The sequence below is a fragment of the Myotis myotis genome, unplaced genomic scaffold (assembly GCF_014108235.1).
Source record: "Myotis myotis isolate mMyoMyo1 unplaced genomic scaffold, mMyoMyo1.p scaffold_m19_p_15, whole genome shotgun sequence".
NCBI lineage: Eukaryota > Metazoa > Chordata > Mammalia > Chiroptera > Vespertilionidae > Myotis > Myotis myotis.
In genome coordinates this window covers 43934546-43953338 of record NW_023416319.1, presented here as the reverse complement: position 1 = coordinate 43953338, position 18793 = coordinate 43934546, and the positions used below count along the sequence as shown (strand labels likewise).

General features: G+C 44.6%; 1 long non-coding RNA gene across 1 annotated transcript; it reads left to right on the top strand.

The window, feature by feature from the left end:
* The first annotated feature begins 7151 nt into the window (after window positions 1–7151).
* LOC118670163 lies at window positions 7152–18550 on the top strand. Its single transcript, XR_004972242.1, has 4 exons — window positions 7152–7297; window positions 7838–8024; window positions 13345–13469; window positions 16358–18550. It is a non-coding gene; the product is annotated as an uncharacterized LOC118670163 (long non-coding RNA).
* The last annotated feature ends 243 nt before the right edge of the window (window positions 18551–18793 follow it).

Below are 18793 nucleotides of genomic sequence, written 5' to 3'. Positions count from 1 at the left end.
TCTTATAATTACCTCTGATATGGTAATGTACATACATTGTCTCATTTGATACTAAAATCAATAATGTCTTTCATTCATCTCCATTTTACAGAAGAGGAAACTGCGTTTCAAAGAAGTTAGGAAATTTACCCAAAGTTCCTGCACTACCGTAAGTCTTAGACACAGAAATTAAACCCAGCTCTTTCTCGTTCCGTCTCAAGCCTTTCCACTGCTTTCAGAAATGCCCCTGAAATCCAGTTTGCTAAAATCTTTGTTAATGATAACATATGGAGTATTAAGCAAACTTGCCTGTCCTTTTTGTTACTTAAGAAAATGCTTGATCAAAATAGTTGAATATACATAAATGTCTGCTATATATTGCTTACGTTTCTGATACATTGAAAAAACAAACAAACACAAAAACCCTTTTCTCTTCCTTTTCATTGGGGCCGAGCTTTTCTACTGGTACACAGGCAGGGGTGGAGGTAGTCATGTCAGGGGGTTAAGTAAATAAATAAGTACAGATTTCTCACGGTCAGATAAAGGAGTTACAAATATAGAAACTAGGAAGTCTATATTAGACTCTGGGGATTGCACAGGAGTTGGAGATATCATTCTCATAGTCTGCTTAGACAGACAGACATAGTTTGTGCACGTGTGTGTGTGTGTGTGTGTGTGTGTGTGTGTGTGTGTGTGTGTTCTAGCTCTGTTTACTGAGAGGGTCTAGAAGCAATGGTAGTCCTATAGGAATGAGTAGATTTAGGTCCTTGTTTCTAGATATTATTCTCCACTAAAAAGACCAATGGCTCCTTAAAGAAATGGCTGACTCCAGACTGGAAACAGGGAAAATACTAGATGAGTTTATAACATTTGATGACACGAGAAAGTAAAGAAGTTTTCAAAGACTGATGGGGACTTGTCCACAAGACACAGTAAGCAGCTTGAAGGGGCTTGCCAAGTCTGGAACAAAATAAATAATGTTAATAACAGATTGTAACCCTGTAAGTAATAGAGAAATCCTAAGTCCATATTGATATTAATTAATTAATTAGGGAGAAATAAAAATTTTATTCTACCCAATAAATCTAGAAGGAATGATCATATTAGAAAACCCTATTTGGTAATCTCAGAGTAATAATTTATTCAGGTTAGAATCATTAGTGGATGCTAAAACTGGTGAAAGTTTGATGAGAAACAAGATATTTACATGATCTCAAATATTCTCGCCACAAAATAATGATTAATTACTTTACAATGGAAAGCCTGGCAGATACCATCTTAACCAAGGGATCAAAGTTACCACCATGTATCAAACTGATATCATGTGCCTCCTCAGATGATGCCTGGAGGCTAGTACAGCATGGCTACTGTGATATTCCAGACAAAATGCATAAATTCTAAAGAAACATCAGGCAAAAACCCATTATTGAGGATAGTTCTCAAAGCCATTTGCTTGGGATCTTCAAAACTATCAAGGTCAGGAGGAACTATTCCAGACTGAAGAAGACTAAGAAGTGACAACTAAACACCACGCGTCATCCCAGACCGACTCCCAGACCTGTGAGGAACATAACTGAGACAACAGGTGAGCTTTGAGTTGCGACTGTAGATTAGCTATGTTATTGGATCAATGTTAATTTCCTAATTTTGATTGTTGAACTGTACCTTACACTGGAGAAATATAAACTGAAATATTAAAGGGTAATGGGGCATCATGTCTACAATTTATTCTCAAATTATTCAGAAACGGTAAGCGTAGGATCAAGGTGAAAGGTAAACGGAAGCTCTGCGTACTATTTTGCAACTCTTTCTGTAAATTTGAAATTACATCCAAATAAAAGGTTTTAAAATGCAGAACTGTAGCAGTTTCTTCCCTGAAGAGCTCTAAGAACAGACAAGCCTACAAACCCCGGTGGGATTAGGAGATTTAGAGAAAACAAAAATATCCATTTCCGTTATTTATGGCTACATAATACACCACTGCAACACTCAGTGGCTTCATTGTATTTGCCATGATTCTGTGCATTGGTTGGCCTCTGCTGGGCAGTTGTGCTCCATGTGACCATGTGACATCCGATGGGGCTGCAGTCCTTTGGGGGCGCCACGAGGCTGGAACATCCAAGACGGTACTCGTACACGTGTGGGGCCTTTGTGAGGACGGCTGGAAGGCTGGGCTCCGGTGAGCCGCTGGAATGGCAGGGCACCTTTCTCCGTTCAGTCTACATGGCCTCTCTGTCATTTCCCGACGTGATCTCCAGCAGGCAGCCAGACTTCTGACCTGGCAGTTCAGGACTCTTCTCGAAAAACACAAAAGCAAAACTTGTCAATTACCGTTGACCCTTGAATAACACAAGGCTTGGAGTGCCAGCCCCCGACACAGTCAAAAATCTGTATATAACTTTGACTCCCCAAAAGCTTAACTACAGTATTCTTAACGCTTAGATCTAGAACCTGCCCAATGTCACTTTCACTGTATTCCATTGGTTAAAATGAAGCAAAACAAAACAAAAAAGGAGGGAAATGTTCATTTACTTGCCTCCCTGCCAGACATTTGTTATATTTTAAAACCACATTAAATTATCTTTAAAAGCCAAGTATGAACCAAAGCAAAATAGATTAAAGCTGTGCTATAGATTCTTGTATAAGTTATCTCTTCTCTCTATCTGATCAATAGGTAACTTTGTGGCTGGTTGTTTCTTGATGCTTTAAAAAATCTGCTTGCTCTTCTCATTATAGCCTTGTCATATGTGAGCAGCAAACAGCCTATCTTAATTTATGAAGGTGTTCTTGATTATATTTTTATTAATTCTCTAGGTTGAAGTAACAAATGGATTTTTATCACAATGTTCTTCCGCTCTCATGAAGTTTCAGCACCTTTATTGAATTACTAGAGGCCCAGTGCACAAAAATTTGTGCACCCGGGGGAAGGGGGGGTCCCTCAGCCCGGCCTGTGCCCTCTTGCAGTCTGGGACCCCTCGGGAGAAAAGGACCTGCTGGCTTAGGCCTGCTCCCGGGTGGCAGAGGGCAGGCCCAATCCCTAGGTGCAGCCCCTGGTCGGGCTCAGAGCAGGGCCGATTGGGGAGTTGGGGTGCCGGCCTCTGTCATGCACAGAGCAGGGCCGATCAGGAGGTTGCGATGCCACCCTCAGTCACATTCAGGGTAGGGCCGATTGGGGGGTTGGGGCACCGCCCCCTGTCACACTCAAGGCAGGGTCGATAGGGAGGTTGCGGCGCCACCCCCTCTCACGCACAGAGCAGGGCCAATCAGGGGGTTGGGGCTCCGTACCCTGTCATGCACAGAGCAGGGCCAATCAGGGGGTTGGGGCTCTGTACCCTGTCACGCACAGAGTAGGGCCAATAGGGGAGTTGGGGTGCCACCATCTATCACCCACAGAGCAGAGCCGATCAGGGGGTTGGGGCGCCGCCACTCTCACATTCAGGGCAGGGCCGATGGGGAGGTTATGGCTCTACCCCGTCACACACAGAGCAGGGCCTGTGGGGGGCGGGGGTTGGGCCACCGCACCCCGTCACACACAGAGCCACAGGGCGATCAGGGGTTTGGGGAGCTCCCCCCTATCAGGCACAGAGCAGGGCTGATCAGGGGGTTGGGGCGCCTTCCCCTGTCACGAACAGAGCAGGGCAGATAGGGAGGTTGTGGCCCCGCCCCCTGTCACACACAGAGCTGCAGGGCGATCAGGGGGTTTGGGCGCTGCCCCCTGTCACGCTGATCCTGGTGCCGGGAGGCATATTACCCTTTTACTATATAGAATAGAGGCCTGGTGCATGGGTTGGGGCTGGCTGGTTTGCCCTGAAGGGTGTCCTGGATCAGGGTGGGGGTCCCCACTGGGGTACCTGGCCAGCCTGGGTGAGGGGATGATGGCTGTTTGCAGCTGGTCACACAACCTTCAGGGTGGGGGTCCCCAATGGGGTGCCTGGCCAGTCTGGGTGAGGGGCTGAGGGCTGTTTTCAGGCTGGCGGGTGACTGAAGCTCCCAACTGCTCCTTTTTTTCTTTATTCTGGGCCAGCTTTAGCTCTGGCTCCAGCTCTGAGGCCTCTGCTGCTGAAAGCAGATATCTGGTTTGTTTGGGTTCTATAATTGGAACACTGTATCAACTCCAGCTCTGAGATCCCGGCGGGCTGAAAGCAGGTTTCTGGGGTTTTGTTTAGCTTCTATATTTGTAACAATGTTTCTAAAACTGTGAGCTCAGAGGCCTGCAGCGGCAGGCGGGGAACGTTGGAGTCCTCCATCACTGAAGCAAGCAAGGCTCATGTTAGCTTCAAGCTGCCTGGCTGCCGGTCGCCATCTTGGCTGGCGGTTAATTTGCATATCGCCCTGATTAGCCAATGGGAAGGGTAGCGGACGTACGCTAATTACCATGTTTCTTTTTATTAGATAGGATAATTTAAATACTACAAAATTCATACATCTAAAGTATACAATTCAATGGTTATTCATATGTTTAAAGAGTTGTATAACCATCACTACCAATCAATTTTAGAATTTTTTCATCACCCCAAAAAGAAACTACTACCTGTTTCAGTCACTCCCCATTCTACCACCACCACCTCCAGTCCCAGGCATCCCTAATCTACCTTCTTGACTCTATTGATTTATGTATTCTGGACAGCTCTTTTATAAATGGAATCAAACAATATGAGGTCCTTTGTGACTAGCTTCTTTCAATGAGTGTTTTTATGGTTATCCATGGTGTGTCAGCACTTCATTCCTTTCTATTGCTGAATAATATTCCATTGCGTGAGTATACCACATTTTCATCAATTATATCAATCAGCAGCTCAATGGACTCTTCAATTAATCCAATCTTTGACTATTACAAATACTACTGCTATACATATTTATGTACACATTTTTGTATGGACATGTGTTTTCATTTCTTGGGTTTATATCTGAGTCCATGAATATTTTATAATATATTGATTTTATATACTTAATTTATATGATCAATTAGTTATACTTATATATTTAATCAATTTTGTTTGTTTTGTGATATACCTGGATCCATTAATTTTTTAATGAGAAAGCTAACAGTTATTTTCCAGTTATTAAATTTCATCTTTCTAATATGTATGGAACAGAAAACAATAGTTAATTTGGGTGAAGAAGATAAGAGAAGTTGATGGGAAATTTACTCAAAGTATTAAAGGAACTTGTCCTAGCAGGTTTGGCTCAGTGGATAGAGTGTCAGCCTATGGGCTGAAGAGTCTCAGGTTCAATTCCGGTCAAGGGCATGTACCTCAGTTGCAAGCTCGACACCCAGCCCCTGTCAGGGTGGTACGGGAGGCAACCAATTGATGTGTCTCTCTCACATCGGTGTTTCATTCCCTCTGTCTTTCCCCATCCCTTCCACTTTCTCCAAAAAAATCAATGGAAAAAATGTCCTCGGTGAGGGTAAGGACTAACAACAACAAGAAAAAGTATAAAAGAATTTAAGAGCGTTGACATTGAAGTGTAACTGCATAGTTTAAAATCCTGATTATACCACTTAAAAGATGTGTGGCCTTAGGCAAGTTATTTGACCTCTCTGAGCTTCAGTTTACTTATCTGCAAAATGGAGGAAAATATAATTCTACCTACCTCATAAGATTTTTGTGAGGATTAAACCTCTTGCTGGGCAAATTGTAGATAAGTATTAATTGTTAGTAATTATTATTAATGATTGATATACTGCTGCATTTTAATATTTTTACTAGAGGCCAGTGCACGACATTCGTGCACTGGAGGGTCCCTTAGCCTGGCCTGCACCCTCTCGCAGTCTGGGACCCCTTGGGGGATGTCCGCCAAGAAGTCCTTAGTGCTGCTGCCACCACTGCTGTGCTCGCCAGCCATGAGCCCGGCTTCTGGCTGAGCGGCGCTCCCCTTGTGGGAGTGCACTGACCACCAGGGGGCAGCTCCTGCATTGAGCATCTGCCCCTGGTGGTCAGTGCATGTCATAGTGACCGGTCATTCTGCTGTTCGGTCTATTTGCATATTAGTCTTTTATTATATAGGATAATGAACATACATTGTTTTTGAAATTTTAAAAACAATTTAAAATGTGTGAAGTCAACCTTAATTTTGTGTGTTTACTACTTTAAATGTATTCTTACATTATAAATTCATGCTTTAAGTTGGAAAATAGAGATTTGACCCTGCTTCCATGGTGTCTGTGTTTTAGATTAACTGAGGAAATGGAGACTCCTGACTTAGGTCTCAATTGTGCTATAGTTATTCTTTTCTATTTTATAAATCAGGAGAGAATTTCCTGGGCAACAAAATTCACGAAACCGTGGCGCCACTTATACCAAAATTGATCCTGCCCGAGCTGGTTTGGCTCAGTGGATAGAGCAACTGCCTGTAGACTGAAGGGTCCCGGGTTCAATTCTGGTCAAGGGCACATGCCTGAGTTGCGGGCTCAATTCTCTCTCATTATTGATGTTTCTATTTTTCTCTCCCTCTCCCTTCCTCTCTGAAATCAATAAAAAAAAAATTAAAAATTGATCCTAAAACAAATACTAACAATATTAGATTTTTTTAGTCTACACAGAGTTACTTTAGTACTCCATTGATCATTTTGGATCTTTTTTAAAAAATATATTTTATTGATTTTTACAGAGGATGGGAGAGAGATAGAGAGTTAGAAATATTGATGAGAGAGAAACATCGATCAGCTGCCTCCTGCACACCCCCGATTGGGGATGTGCCTGCAACCAAGGTACATGCCCTTGACTGGAATCGAACCCGGGACACTTCAGTCCGCAGGCCGACGCTCTATCCACTGAGCCAAACTGGGCAGGGTGATCATTTGGATCTTTGAAGCAAAACAATTCTAGCTAAAATTTTTGACCCTTAGGGCTTTTTGTTTTAGTGCAAAATAACTTTTTTAATAATCTAGCATCTTGCCAAAGATTCTGTTTCATCTCCCTACAGCTGATTTGAACATTCCATTTTAATTCATTGCCTGTAGAATTAGTAATTACGTGGTTTCTCTTGTGGCTCCAATCTTAAATAATGATATCCCTCCAAGAAGGCTTATTCTATTTATAGGGCTTACAGAGAAATTAGATTTTTAATACAAAGCAGCAGCAATGCTAGAAATGATTGTTAAAATGTACTCTAGAAGCCATTTCCGGCCTGTTTTCTACTGCTCTATTCATGTTTCTGGTCAGAACAGGAGTACTGAGGGGTTTGTGAGGTCCTCACCCTGGCTCCTCGGACCCATTGGGATTCAACGAGTGGCCCCTCACTGGGATCTGCAAGTGGGATACCAGAGCCATTTCCCAGACCTCAGGAGACCTGTGGCCTTTTAACCAACCAACTTGTAAGTACCTACAAGGCAACAACTACTGTACTCAAGGCTATTTTTACGTATGTGTGTGTAACAGCTTTGTTGATATACTATACAATTCACCCATTTAAAGCGTTCAGTATATTCAATGGTTTTCAGCATATTTAGAGTTGTGCGGCCATCACCACAATCAATGTTAGCACATTCTATCACCCCAAGTAGACACCTCATACTCATTAACAATGCACCCCCCTTCTCCTCAGTCCTATTTCCTGTCTCCATAAACTCATCTATTCTGGAAATTTCATATAAATAGCATCATATAAATATGGCCTTTTGTGTCAGACTTCTTTTATGTAGTATGATGTTCTGAAGGTTCATCCATGTTGTAGCATGTATCAGTACCTCATTCCCTTTTCTGGCTGAATAAAATTCCATTGTACCACATTTGCTTATTCATTCATCAGTTGATGGACATTTGGCTTGTTTCTACTTCTTAGCTAATGTAAATAATGCTGTTATGAACATTAGTGTGCAAATTTTTGTGTGAGCATATGTTTTCATTTCTTTTAGGTACTACCGAGGAGTGAAATTACTGGATTACATGTTAACCCTATGTTTAACCTTCTGAGAAACTGCCAGACTGTTTTCCAAAGTGATGCCACCATTTCACATCAAGGTTATCCTAAGATCTTCCTGATCTTGGGTTAAGTGTTGTTCTTTTTGGGTATGGGCTTGAGGACAGGACTTGGTCGTTCAGGTAAGAAACTTCTGTCAAAGATTCTCACTATATTATGAACTGAATTCAGCAATCTAAGAGAGTATGTGTTTTCAACAGGTTTTAAAATAACACGATTAGCCCTGGCCGGGTGGCTCAGTTGGTTTGGAGCATTGTCCCGCACACCGAAAGTTTTCAGGTTCGATTCCTAATTGGGGCACATACCTAGATTTCAGATTCCATTCCTGGTGGGGACGCATATGCGAGGCAATTGATTGATATTTCTCTCTCTTTTTCCTTTCCTCTCTCTCTAAAATCAATAAAAAGCATATGCTCAGGGAGGATTTTTTAAAAATAATATGATTAGCATTCGTCTGTCTAGAAAGAAAAAGAATGGTCTTATTTATGAAGTTTCTAGAATTCTATAGACTCTTAGGGAACACTTGCCTCTTCTCACCCTAAGAGGCTGAGTAGGCTCTGGTGATGGGTGGAATAAGGCATAGTGGTATAAATTAAGGGACAATGTCAAAGAAAACATGTCCCTTTTATCACAAGGAAATCTTCCTGCTTACAACATCCTGGTTACATAAGTAAGAAGTTCATAGGAACTAATAAATTTTTATTGTAGTCACTCATACCTTAGCACAAATTACTTTTATATCACACTTTCCTCTTAACCCCTGGTTAGGACAGTTGTTTCTAACTAAATTGTTCTGATAATGGAGGGGATAATGAAAGAGGGATAGAAAAGGAGCAATTTTAGAACCCAAAAAGGGGAATTTAGAACATACTACCTACGTTATATTTATTAGATCATTTACTCCTAATAATTCCATGAGATAAACACTCTGTTAACCGTGATGGTTGTTTTAACTTTTTTTATTGATTAAGGTATTACATGTGTCTTTCTCCCCCCATTACCCCCCCAACCCCCAAACCCCACTCATGCCCTCACCCCGCCCCCCATGTCTGTGTCCATTGGTTAGGCTTATATGCATGCATACAAGTCCTTTGGTTGATCTCTCCCCCTTACCCCCACCCTCCCCTACCTTCCCTCTGAGGTTTGACAGTCTGATCGATGCTTCTCTGTCTCTGGATCTGTTTTTGTTAAAAAAAAGAAAAAGTCTCAAAACATTAAGTAACTTAATGAAGGTCACACAGATTTTGTGTGGAGAGCTGAGATTTCTAACTCAAATCTCTCTGAGTCCAAAGAATCAGAGCATCCTCATTCTATTCTGGAGAGAGAGCCGATCCTTGGGGGCTGGGAAGGAGGGAATGTGGAGAGGAGAGGTGTGCCAAAGCCAAACTTTGCCTTCTCTACAAATTTTTTTGTGTGTCCCTGGTTGCCACAACTACTTACTGGCAGCACCCCCTGACCCCCAGTGGTTTAGCTGTGCAGAGGGCTAATGAGTCTGTAAATGCTTGCAGGCTTAGCAGAGCTACTGTGTTTGACTAAGTTAGGACTCCAGCAAAGCTGCTGCCTGGGCTACACACACTCCAGCAAAACTTCCTTATTTGGAAAAGTCCTTTCCATCCTATTTGGGCAGAAAGAATACAATCTCACATTTAAGAAAAACAAAATGCTTTGACCTACATCAGAAGGAGCACTTGACAAAAACACAAAGAAATGCCCTCCCCAAATTAAACATATTTCAAATACTTTGCTCAAGGGGAAGGTGATATTGTCAGGGGCAGAAATAGAATACTGGGGACTAGCTACAATTGTAAGAAATATTAATCCTGCTCTGTTAACGGTGATGCTTCTGTTCTGACTGGAGAAAGCACATTCTCACCTGCCTGGGAGTTGTATGCCCTGGGACCTGGGAGCTAACATCGGAATGCAGTCCATCCTCCTTTTCCGAGAACTGCCTGTCATTATGGAAAGATTTACAAACTCCTGGCTGAAAGAATCTAGTCCCGGAGTCACCTGCCCGTTGCAACCCCCAGCCTTATTGCCTGTAACCATTATACCTTGTCCACTTCTCATTCCTGTAATTCCTACTTTCCCACATAAGCTTTGCCCTTCTACCCAATATAAGCAGCTGGCTTATGGGGAGGGGGTGGGCAGAGCAGATTTCTGTGGATGGCCTGCTGCTCTCTCAAGCTGCCAGTATTAGATAAAGGCTCATGTATGACTTAACCCTGTCTCTGCTTAATTGGCTCAAGTGGTGACAGGCAGCCTGGACCCCTTGGTTGTCGGGTTACAGTAGGGGTGGGGTGGGGCGTGGGGTGTTCTTCACCGTAGAGTTAAAAGAACATTTGCAAATCTGTTTTCCTTTAACCCAGAAGCGGTGCTAGTTAGCAATAAGCTTTGAATCTCAGTGATATAAAATTGAGCACGCTCTTTCCTGGAGTTAAGAAAATGTACATTTTGAAATCATTTGTGCTCTTGAAGCTGGGAGGGGCCTGAGTGACGGGAGGATATACTTTCTCAGGTATGGTTTAGCGTTGCTTCTCACACCCTGAGCAGAGGTCATATTGGAAAAGGCAGAGCCTGGCGGATGTGGCTCAGTTGTTGAGCATCAACCCAGGAACCAAGATTCTGGTCAGGACACTTGCACAGGTTGTGGGCTCCTTCCACAGTAGGGGGCGTGCAGGAGGCAGCGGGTGGGTGCTTCTCTCATTGGTGTTTCTATATCTCTCTCCCATTCCCTTCCTCTCTCTAAACTCAATCAACACTTTTTTTTTTTTTAAAGGCACAGCCGCATAGATGTTTGCAGGAAGGGCCAGTGGAGTTAACTCCTGTCATTCCTGGACATTCCTGAACAGAGGCTTGGTAGTCTCAATTCTGCTGTTAAATTGCTGGGTGAACTGGGCAATTCACTAAACCTCTCTGGGTGGACCTCAGTTTGCTCATCTCTAAGGAGAGGATGGACTGAATGGCCTTTCCAGAATTAACTTCCTATTTTGTGATTTCCCTGATTGTGGAAAGGGTTTGTCTAGGCCAGTGGTCGGCAAACTCATTAGTCAACAGAGCCAAATATCAACAGTACAACGACTGAAATTTCTTTTGAGAGCCAAATTTTTTAAACTTAAACTATATAGGTAGGTACATTGTTATTAACTTAATTAGGGTACTCCTAAGACTTAGGAAGAGCCACACTCAAGGGGCCAAAGAGCCGCATGTGGCTCTCGAGCCGCAGTTTGCCGACCAAGGGTCTAGGCTAAAGTGTGCAATAGAATTTGTGGGTTTCCCATGCCCCTCTACTCACCCCTCATTTCCTAACTTCCTTGCTGGGACCTTTACCCCGTCAGCCCTTCCTGAGCTGGGGCCTTACTGTTGCTTCCTGGCTCCCTGGAGCCACCTCCCAAAGGGCTGCCTGGTGTGAAAGCGCCATAAGCCAGGCACCCACCCCAGCGCTTCTCAAATCTTACCTGTTCTCCCCTCAGCCACCTGGCCTGGGCGATGGTGGCTAAAGCAGATACAATAACCCTCATTAATATTTGCTAACAGGTAACCCCTCTCCCACAAATACCTTCTGCATAAACAGAACCTACACGTTTCCCCTCATGAGTCCTACTATCTTCATTACCCATTCCTGGGGAAGGAGAGTGTGGATCGAGGGGTCCCCTGTGCCCCACGAGTGACATTAATGTTGGAGTGCTCTCTCTGAGCAGGGAGACTTGGGGAAGTAGTTGTATCTTGGCAGGAACGTTGTAAACTCAAGATGCAGATTTTGTTTCCCTCTGCATTCATCTGAAGCTAAGGCCGGCGAACATTATCCTTGTTTAATTACATCCACTACCCAACTGACACAACTTCCCCGGGGAAGGAGCTTATCCGAGTCTGACTCATGCTTTACAGCAAGTTGGATTTGAGGAAATGGATAATAAACGCCCTGCTGGCTTTGGAATTTTAAACAGAAACCCACATGCGGCTGAGCCTCCGGCTTACTCCCAAATATGGGAGAATGTGTGCCCCGGCCGCGGTGGTAGGAGGCAGGCTCACCCTGACCAAAGGCAAAACCCAAGGCGTGTGCTGAGCGCCAGGCTTGGGGAGCTGAGCCAGCATCCTCTTAAAGGAAAAAGAACAACCCCCGGAAAGGGGGGGACAGGCCGTCACCCCTGAGGACTGTGTCCCTTTTCTGGAGTTACCTCGATGATGTCATGGCAGTGAATGTCAGTGAAAGGAAAAGGGACACAGCACCAGGGACTAAAGGGAAACATCACCAAGGGCCTCCCGTTAGAGGCCTCCGCGTGGTGCTCGCAGACACAGCGTCAGAACAGGAGAGGAAAGGACTCCAGCCTTGTGCTGAGCTGGTCAAATCACCCTGGACCCAGGTCACAGTGAAACCTTCAGTGGTCAGTGTGCCCGAGGATGCTCTGAGAATTTGGGACGTTGCCAGGGTAAAGCTAATTGGGACAACTGCTCTTGTGTCCTAGCTGGGGGTGCTGGGGTCAGTATCCCAAGGCCTAAAGAAATGGCTCCTCAGCTAGATTCCCCCACACCCCGAAATAAAAGGCTCGCTGTCCACTCCTCGGCTGCCACTCCATGGCTGAGTCCCTCCCTCCTCCTGCCCACATCCCCCTGACGATCCACATATCCTCTTTCAAACTCTCTTTCCCCTCATGGCTGGCCTTATTTTTTCTTTTTTAAAAAAAATCTTTTTTCTTTATTTAAAATCTGTGTTCTTTGAAAATAAAACAGTATAGAAATGTAACAGTAACAGCTCCCATTGATGGAGTATTTTCTTCCCATAAGACACTGTGCTGAAACACGTAATGTGACTCCTTTTATTCAAACTTGCTAATATCCCCATGGAGTAGGTTTAACTCCATCCGCAGATAAAGATTAAAGTCACAGATACAGAGATTAAAGTTCATACAGGTGAAGTAACCTGCCCAAACTCACGTAGTTCATTTGGGGCAAAGCTGAGGTTTGAACCTAAGTGTTTGATCTCAAAAACCCCGTGTTAAGTATAATATATGCTGCCTTTAAAAAGCACAAGAAAGAGAGAAATACCATCGTCAATCCACCACTCAAAGATGACCCCTGTTGCTGTTCTTCCAGACTTCTCTTTACACCTGTGCGTGGTTTACCATGATTTTAGTAGAATAAAATCTGGGGTTGGCTGGGCTTCTAGGAAGAGCGAGAATGAGTCATCCAGCATCATTTATTCAGGTTTCTCTTGCCCCAGAAAAGGTCTAGCTCGGGGAATCTGCCCTTGGCTGAGTCCTGAGCCCTCTGCTCCTGCCTGAGTCTCCAAGAGGCTCGGGTGTCTTGCTGGGAGCGTCATACCAAGCACACAGTAGACACTCAATTAACTCTCCCCAGTGGTATCATCGGGGTCAGATTCTGCTGTGATCCTGGGCCTCTGTCCAGTGCAGGTGTTTAAGAACTGTGGGTTCTTCCCCTCTGCAGCTGGTGCTAGTGCAGGTGTTGGCGTCAAAAAAAGAACCAACTGCCTCGATGAGCCTAGAAGTGCAGGCGGGGCATCACTCTGAAGAGCGACATGAATGCGGCTCCTGCTGTCCTGTGCCTGCCAGGTAACCCCTTGCTGAATTTGTCATCCTGGTCTTTCTTGCGGCTGCTGATGAGGAGAGAGCTTTGGGGACAGCGACAGTCACGGGCAAGGCTGAATGTCTGTGTTGTGGGAGCCAGGGAAGCAGAGCAGGAGCTGGACTCAATGGCATTTCTGTAGCTCAGAGGAGCTCCTGCTATCTGGCTTAGCCAGACTGTCAGGGGCTGGAGAATCACCCGCAGCCAATGAAGGGACGGACTCTGGGGACAGTAACATTTCCCCGCTTGGTCATGCGAGAAGCAGGCCAGCAGAGCCAAAGCTTGTCACCTCCAGGCAGACCGTGGCAGAGGCTAACAGGGACTCAGGAAACCTGCCCTTCCTCTCACCTCCCACTAACCAGCGCTTGCCCTGCCATACACACAGTCACATGCATTCTCTTAAAACAAAAAGAGGGGGGGAGATATGATAACTGGTAAATCTTTTATTGAATATATTGGGGAGACATTGGTTAATAAAATTATATAGGTTTCAGGTGTACAATTCTAGTATACGCCATCTGTACATTGGATTGTGTGTTCACCACTCCAAATCAAGTCTCCTTCCATCGCCATTTATTCCCCCCTATACCCTCCACCTGCTCCTCCCACCCACCACCCTTCCCCCAGCAATCACCACATTGTTGTCCCTGTCTGTGAGTTTTTTCCTTTTTTTTTTTTCTTTTTTGCTCAATCCCTCCACCCTCATCCCCTGCACCCAGCCCCCTCTATTCTCTCTCTATATTCCTGTCTATATACAAGATGGGGTCAAGTAGGTTTACAGTTGTTTGTATGGAAAATAATACAATAAATAATTATACAAGAATAAACTCTGTAAACCTACTTCTGCCCCACCCTATAATCCTTGTGTTTTTTTCCTCCAAGCCCTGTAATGTGCATTATTGCATCTGATCCCCTCAATTTGTGATATAATGAGTGATTATAAGTTCCTTAAACCAGGGATTACTAATTTTTTCTTTTAACTTTTTGTAGAAGTATAACATATACAGAAAAGTGCACAGATCATACATATACAGCTCCATACATTTTCAAAAGGCAAACACCCCCGTGTAACCAACACCGAAAAGAAAAAGGCAGAACATCACTAACACCCCAGAAGCCCCCTGATTCCTCCCAGCCCCTAATCTCTCAGGGGTAATCCCTATTCATAGATTAAAAGCATAGATTATAATTTTTCCTATTTTTGAACTCGACATAAATGGAATAATAAGTATGTACTCTTTTGAGTCTACCTTCTTCTATTTGCTATTTTATTGATGATACGCATCCTTATTGTTGTATATAATTATGGATTATTTGCCCCATTGCTGTATAATACTCCATTGTGTGAATGCACCGTGATTTATTTGTTCATTCTATTGTTGGTGGACATTTGAATGGTCTCTGGTTTTTAGCTATTACAAATAGTGCTTCTAAAAAACAATAGTGCGCCCCAACCGGTTTGGCTCAGTGGATAGAGCGTCGGCCTGCAGACTCAAGGGTCCCAGGTTCCATTCCGGTCAAGGGCATGTACCTTGGTTGCGGGCACATCCCCAGTGGGGAGTGTGCAGGAGGCAGCTGATGGATGTTTCTCTCTCACTGATGTTTCTAGCTCTCTATCCCTCTCCCTTCCTCTCTGTAAGAAGTCAACAAAATATATTTTTTAAAAAATAGTGCTTCTATGAACATTCTTGCAAATGTCTTTTGGTGAACATATGTTTTTCTAGAAATATAATCACTTATCACAGGGTATACATATGTTCAACCTTGGTAGATATTGCCAAACAGTTTTCCAAAGTGGTTGTACCAATTACACTCCCACTAGCAAAGATGCGAGTTCCAGTTGCTCCATGTCCACACCAACATTTAGTGCTGTCTGCCTTTTTCATCTTAGTCATTCTGGTGGGTGTGTAGGAATGTTCTATTGTGCTTTTCATTTGCATTTTTCTGATGATTAATGAATTGAGTATCTTTTCATATATTTATTAGCTATTTGGATCTTCTAGGAACATTTTAAAGTTCTTTTCATGGTTATTAATGTAATTTATGCTAATTGAAAAATGTTTGGCAAATACAGAAAGGAATCATGGTAGATTTATACTATGTCAATTTAGCTAAACTGGAACTATGTCTTTCCTTGTCTGGTTCTGGGTTAGAGTTGGCGACAAGAAACTTTGCACAAGACTTGGGGGGCAGAAGCAAAACAGTCATGTTCATGCTCAGAAAGGCAGTTCAGAGTCAGGTACAGTTGCAACTCACACACATTGTCTCAGATCTGCTGGCTCATGTTGTTGGCATTAGACATCAATTGGGCATAGTTCCTTCAGTTCCCACCTTCAGGTCTCATCCTTCAGCTTTTAACTCCTGGACCAAATGTGTGTTTACCTACGTGACAAAGAGCCCAGCTCCTTCTGTGGGTAACCCACATCTTTGAAGTTGGAGATTTTGGAGAGAGTGGGAGACTGATGGAGGCCCCAGGGCACCCTCGAGGACACCAAGTCATTCTTGCATAAGCAATGGTCACACAAGCTATTTAACCAGCTCCCACAGTTGTGTAACGTCAAATCCCTGTAATAGCTCTGGCTGGTTTTCTCGGTGCTTAGAGAGTGTCGGACTGCGCACAGAAGAGTTGCAAGTTCAACTCCAGTGAGGGCACGTACTCGGGGTGCGGGTTTGATCCCCGCCCCCAGTGGGCGGGGGTGGGGGCGGGAGGCAACCGGTCAATGTCTCTCTCTCTCACATCAGTGTTTCTCTCTCTCTCCCCTTCCTTCTCTCACTTCCACTTTCTCTGAAAAGCAATGGAAAAAAAATATCCTCAGGTGAGGATTAACAAAAAACAAAATCTCTGTAATAAACCTCTTACTCTTGTCATTCCTAGCAGTTCTGCTTCTCTGATTAACCCTGACTGATCCAGGCACTAAGAAGAAAACCAAATTCACCTGTAATCCATACCCAGAGAGGACCACTGTCAACATCTCAAAGTGCATTCCTTCTGCCTGGAATGGTTCAGCTGAACGGAATGAGGCCTGGAGAGGTTCAAGACTGCTCAGGACTCGACTAGGTGGAGGCAGAGATGGGCCCTCAGAGGCTGGTTTCGCCCCTGCACATCTGGTATTGCGTTGACTGCGTCTCAGAGCCCCTGGGTGACCCTGGGCACAAGCTCTGAGCCTGTGAGAGCGGGTTTTGAACACATTTCCTGGGCTTTGCGGCCACCTGCGTTGACATCTTCCCCATTTTGTTCTGACCAAATTGCAGGAGTTCCACCTTTCTGTTCCTCTGCAGAAAAAAACAAACCACAGTCTTTTAAAACTAGTCATGCTGTGTCATCTTCCTCCGCAGAACTGACCGGGAAGTGATGGCCACCAGGGGGCCAGAGAGAGCCGGGAGGCCTCCTCCCTGCCAAACAGCTCCTCAGACGTCAGTTAGAGATGTAGTCCTTCGATTTAGCATTATTAGCTCAAGAATTCTCTTTTAAAATACAGGTATTCCAAGAGAGGTTAACACATGCGATCCTCAGTCTTTCAGAAGGAATGATTCCCCAGCTGCAGTGGTAAGTGATATGGTATCACAAGAGAGCAGGCTGGCCCGAGAGGGGCCAGGGAGAGAAGCCGCCAAATGCAAATTTGCAGTTTGGCTGAGACCTCCTGGGCCCTGACTTTTACGAGCCCAGGAGTCAAAGGGCGTTTCTGTTCAAACCTCAGACCTGGGCCTAGGACTCTGCCCCTCGCTTGGAGGGCGGATCCATCAGGAGGACAGATTTGCTTCCCTGATAAGAATAGGACCAAAAAAGAAGCAACTGGAGATGGCGTGGAAAAGAGATGAGTGATGATGAGAAAAAACTGGTGACACACTGTCTCCAGCATGTCAGTTCTGCCTGGCTGGTTTCTTGAAGAGGAACAAAAAGTGGGTGTTGTCGTTAAGGTTTCTTGCTTTGTTTTCTTCTCTCGTCCAATGGCTCTAGATACTGGTGGCCTCTTTCCTGGTAAGCTCCTGTCACTGCCCCCCCCCCCCTTCCGCCGCCCCCAGTAGAGGGGACATTTACCCCACACGTTGGCTGCTGAGCTGGGAACCTCAGACTGGCAGGGAGGCCACGGCCCAAAGCACAGGAGTGCCCAGGGGTAACATTATCCTGCCAGAGCTAAACAAGGAACCGAGTGTTTAGAATAACTTCAAGAAAGTCGTGGGCGTTTCCTCTGTCAGGGAAACAAGAGACCACAGTGAGATAATGGATGGCTATATTCAGGTCACAGATTATCAGCTGCCACTGCTGCTTCCTGTTCAGAATTCTATGAGGCTCCTTTCTAGTCACTCGAGTCTTGTGGATTCTGTGAATGTGACCAGCATTTCGTGATGCGGGGCCGGGAGGCGCGGCCTGCAGATCTGACATCAATCAGAGGTGGAGCTGCTCCTTCAGGGTGAGGCAGGCGGGAAGGGCCTGCTCCTGGTGGAGCAGGTGGTGGGTGAGGCGCCCACGGTGAGAATAACTTTTACTAAACTCTTAGCATTTTTCAGGTTCTTGGACTAAGGTTTTTGTGCACTCTCTCATTTGACACTTAAAGTCACCTTACGCCAAAGAGACTGGAACCCTTGTGTGCTGTTGATAGGAATGCGAAATGGTGCAGCCACTCTCAAAAACTGTGGCGGTTTTTCAAAACATTGAACATAGAATTACCGAACGATCCAGCAACTGAAATCAGGATGTCGAAGAGACAGTAGCACTCCTATGTTCAATTGCAGCACAATTGTCACAATAGTCAAGACGTGGAGACAACCTAGATGTAGATGGAAGGATGAATGGATAAAGAAGATGTGGTATATAGAATATACTATATACATACAATGAAATATTATTCAGCCTTTAAAAAGAAGAAAATCCTAAAAATATGCAGCAACACAGTTGAGCCTTGAGGACATTATGCTAAGTGAAGTAAGCCAATCACAGAAAGACAAATCCTATATGACTCTACTCATATGAGGTATCTAAAAGAAACTCATAGCCCTAGTCAGTTTGGCTCAGTGGATAGAGCGTCGGCCCTCGGACTGAAGGGTCCCGGGTTCGATTCCAGTCAAGGGCATGTACCTCAGTTGCAAGCTCGATCCCCGGCCCCAGTAGGGGCACAATCGATGTGTCTCTCTGACATCGATGTTTCTTTCTGTCTCTGCCCTCCATAGACTCTGTCTAAAATCAACGGAAAAAATATCCTTGGGTGAGGATTAACAAAAAACAAAATAAACTCGTAGAAGCAGAGAGCAGAACAGTGGTTGCCAGGGACAGGGTGGAGGGGGAAACGGGGAGTTGCTAATCAACAGGTTT